This window comes from Sphaeramia orbicularis, chromosome 9 (genome assembly GCF_902148855.1).
Source record: "Sphaeramia orbicularis chromosome 9, fSphaOr1.1, whole genome shotgun sequence".
Taxonomy (NCBI): Eukaryota; Metazoa; Chordata; class Actinopteri; order Kurtiformes; family Apogonidae; genus Sphaeramia; species Sphaeramia orbicularis.
The window spans coordinates 51,956,409-51,961,412 of NC_043965.1; positions in this window are offsets into that span (position 1 = coordinate 51,956,409).

Genomic DNA, 5,004 nt, shown 5'->3' on the forward strand with positions numbered 1-5,004 from the left:
AAGAAACTAAAATTTCACACTACAGCGCCCCCTGCAAATGTACATTTACAAAAATGACATCAGTTCGGAGATACGAACATCGATTTGGCTCAAATTTGACTCAGACATCTGTCTCCCAGGCCTACACCTATTTGTAAAAAGAAAGTGAAATTTTGCACTACAGCGCCCCCTACAAGTTTTAAAAATTTTTTTTTATTAAAATTGCTTCAGTTCGGACATACGAACACCAATTTGGTTCAAATTTGACTCAGATGTCTATCTTTCAGGCCTACACCCATTTATCAGAAAAAATTGAAATTTGGCACTATAGCGCCCCCTCCAATTTTACCTTTACGAAAATTATTATACTTAAGACATACGAACACAAATTTGGCTCAAATTTGAAGCAGTTGCCAATCTCCCAGGCCTACACCCATTCAGCAAAAGAAATTGCCATTTCGCTCAGTAGCGCCCCCTACAAATTTACCTTCACAATAATTGCATCAATTCGGACATACGAACACCGATTTGGCTCAAATTTAAATCAGTTGTCAATCTCCCAGGCCTACACCCATTTATCAAAAGAAAATGCCATTTTGCGCAATAGCACCCCCTACAAATTTACCTTCACGAAAATTGCATTAGTTCGGACATACGAACACCGATTTGGCTCAAATTTGACTCAGTGGTACATCTCGCAGGCCTACACCCATTCAATGGAACAAATTGAATTTTGGCTCCGTAGCGCCCCCTACAGATTTTTTTATACAAAAATTTTTTTAGTTCGGACATACGAACACTGATTAGTCTCAAATTTGAGTCAATTGTCAATCTCCCAGGCCTACACCCATTCATCAGAAAACACAAAATTTGGGGCTAGAGCCTCACCTGCTGAACGACGGACATACATCTACTGGACGTGCCCATGGCGAGGGCCTTTAGATGCCGCTTGCGGCTTTAATATTTCCTGCTGCCTATGTTGGCCAGGACACCATTGTAAAAGAGGTTCTTAATCTCAACAATCTGGTCTCACAAAATTCTGTGTAATGACAGACCCTTAGCTCAAAATCTGTGATGACATCACCAAATCACCCAAGATTCCGTGATAGGCCCACAGAAGTGATACCAATGTAAGTCAGTGACAGGTATCAGCTGTGGTCCATGCACAGATCCCCTGTCTCAACAGATGAGACAGATTTGTAGGCTTATTATTGTTATTTTCATTATCATCATCATTTCTAGAAACTTAACATTTTCTTGACCAAGTCTTCCAGGGTGATTTTCATCACGCCTTTAATGTTGACCACACTGGCTATTGATTAAATTCTGATGGATAGGCTACCCAGGCCCAATTTAAGAGCAGTTTAAGAGCTCTTTTGTTTGCTTATTTGGAAATTTATCCTCTTCTTCAGTTGGCTACAACAGCAATTTGATAGTAGTTCTAACCTGATATTTTGTCCTTTCGTCATAGTTCTAACATTAATTCCAATAATGGTTGTAGGCCTATAATTTTGAGTCAATAACTGAAACCAGTGATCGGACCACGGTGGTTTATCTGTGGGCGACACAGATTTGTCAGGTCTGGTTAATGGGCCTCAATCAAACACTCTAAGAAGTAGGTAATTATAGATTTTGACACCATTTTACTGGCATATTGAGTGCTACCAATATACATACAAAGGCCATCATTCTAGCTGTACAACTGAGTTAGTGGGCCTTTAGAAAGTAGATACTGCATGTAGTTCCTTGTCTATAGTTCTCTACAAATCTATACTCTACTGTCTATTGTTTGTTTCCAAACTTATGCGAGCAGGCTATTTAATGTACATTTTTTAGGTTTAACCAGGCTCACCTGTGATTTGAGGGGCTTGTATGACGGTGGTAACGTTCGGGTGCTTAAATCCAACTATTTGTGAAAAAACCATGGGAGGCACTGTGTGCACACCTGTAGACCTGTATACACCTGCACTGTGTCTCGGATAGAATAAACCCCGTCAGCAGCATCAAAACACCACTGTGATCCCACGCATAAAGTGACGGGGGGGGGTTCCTGACCCCCCACAGTCACCTGTCCCGGTCCAGGACTCTTTAGGTCACACCTGATGGATCGAGTGGTGGCCTCTTTGCTCTGCTTTGCAGTCTGTGTAGGACTGGAGAGGACGGGGGTCCTGCAGTCTGGTTCAGATCCCTCTGTGGTCCATACCCACCCACACACAACACACACACAACAATTATAAAATCCTGCTCCTCACACACAAATGGACTGGACAATCTCCATCATACCTTCAGGAACCAATCTCACAGCGAACTTCCACCCGCACTCTCAGGTCATCCAGCAGCCTCTTCCTTCAGGTTCCCACCACCAAGCTCTGTACTACGGCGGACAGAGCCTTCTGTTCTGCAGCACCTCGGCTTTGGAACAGCCTCCCGGTGGAGCTTTAAAACTAGACTGAAAATGTACCTATATAATTGGATGGAAGTGTTAATTTATCTAAACTCAGATCAACTTTAATACCAAGGAACTATAATAAAATAACTGCTGATATCTTTAGAATTTTATTTGCCACAAAAAGTATTAATCACAGTTTACGGAAAAACAATGTTACAGACAAAGGTTAGTCAACATGAAGTACAGAGGAAAAAAACATGTGTTTAATGATTTTTAATTTCTTGGCAGTGGCTATCTAGCAGTGGCGGCTGCTCGTCTTTCAGACGGGGGAAGCTCATTGTCGGCTTACATAAAAAAAAAAAAAAAGGAAAAAAAATTGTCAAGTTATTTAAACATACATTCAGCCCTCTGTTCCTTTTTAAGAAAATGGTCAGTGACCTTATCCTACCAAGTAGGCGTCTTTTCCAGGGACTGGACCAGTGTCCTCTCAATGTCCAGCAGAGCTAGGCTGCTTAGATTGCCTTGGCCCATTGTGTTGTGGGTGTTAGACTTCAGCCTTTTTAAACTAGAGATGCTCCTTTCACTCCGACCTAGCCGACAGTTTGATTGATTTAACTATCTACAAAACGATATTAAACTCGAACAAGAAATGATTAAATTATGTAACTGAAACAAAACGCTGAAATTATGTTAAATTGAAACAAGGAAGTTCAATGAGTGTGTTTTATGTACAGTGAAAGAAATGAACGAGTAATTTCGTACTGGTTTCTCTCTCGATTTCACAGCAGAATGTGCGACGGTATTAAACTGAACTGTGTCAGTGAAGGAGTAGAGCTGAAAACAGCTGTCAATCAAAACAGGATTCAGCCTTTCGACTGATCCTCCAATCAGCACGTGGGATTCTGGCGCCCAGCCCGGCCGAGCTCCGCCCACAGCTCCATTCACCCCCAGAGACATCCAGCGTCCGGGGGCGGGACAACATCGTGGCATTTATCCAATTACTGTCCAGTTTTGAGGCAATGAAAAAAAACTGTTCCACTCAGTCCCATTGAAGCCCAGAGACGCCCGGTGTCTACGGACAAATGCACTGAGCAGAGATCGAATGAGAAAACAGCGCAACGGGAATGTATGAGAAGTGAACATCGCGTCCGTTGACTTGTGATAAAGCTGATTCTGAACGAACTCATCTTTGAGATGAACGTGTTCTAACACATTTGTAGTCAATAAAATGTCAACACAACTGTACATATTTAACCATTTAATTTTCGTAATTTTAGGGAAAGCCGGGCTTCCCTTGCAGTCTATGAGAAATCGCCACTGCTATCTAGTCAATACTCATCACAGTTTTACAACACTCAATTAATGTTAGCCTCAAATGATAAAAATAAAAGAATAAACTAGTACTGAAAAAAGAGTTACTAACAACTAAACGATCACATGATTAAAATCAACATGAATGCAAACGCACATGCTCAGTAATGGCTTAATAAAAATCTCTACAAGGAAAACGTGTGTCTGAGAAGATCAAATGTGAAGACCTGAGTTCTGCTGGTGGTGGCAAGAACATGTTTGGGTAATTTCATTTTTACTTTGGTACACATATTTTGAGAAACACAAGACCTTAAAAACTTTTCAAGTGTGAAAATGTACTTTTGTATTGTACAAATTAAAAAGGATCATTTCATGTATGCACATTTTTAACTGATTCTTGGTAATGTTTTGTACAAACACATTAGTAAAACTGGTGATTGAGCAACTTGTTGCCAGGATTGAGAAAAAGGGACTGGCCTGTACATTTCAAACACAAGCATAAAAGTCAGCAATTAAAATTGAAATACAAGAACACATTCACAATAATAGCATTTTACCATCAGGTACCAATTGTTATTAAATACAAATCATGGCTTTTTTTATTGAAGCAGTCAAATAATGGTCCCCTTAAACGTTTAATGTATATTTGAAAGTGCTGTAATGTCACTATCATGAATAACCTCCAACTGCTTTTTCTCCATCTGGCTTTAAAAATGGAAAATCAAGGCATGCTACTATATAAATAAGGGAAGGGCAAAAATACTTTTGAAGTGTTTCCCAATAAACATGTAAGGGCTTAAACAACATAAGACATTCAGTGTGAGGCCTTAAAAATATTTATTTTGCTTGGGCATAAGTAGAGGAGTTGTAACGTTATTACATTTGATTAAAATTTATCATTGTGGCCTCTTGTAGGCTCAGATTCACAAATGTGATTCATAAAATGTGTTTTCTCTCATTGTGGATCACTGTTAAATAGTATTACCAGAAATGTCTAATAACACATTTGATTGGAATCCAATCACACAATCCTGATTCAAAAGATTATAAATGACTAATTTACACAAATCAGTCCTATTACTATTACAGCTTCAGTAAACATAAAATGATTGCAAATTGTATTGATGAATTGTGTTTTTTCATTCATGTAAGAAAAGCTTATCTGAAAAACAAATGTAAAAGCATCTTAGCTTTTTTCCCAGTTTTGGAAAGGTGCCTGTCACCATCAAATCAAATCATATTGTAATTATATAGTGCCACATCATAACAAAAGTTATCTCATGACACTTTAGAGCTGGTGGTCTTGCCAATATTGTTCCAACATG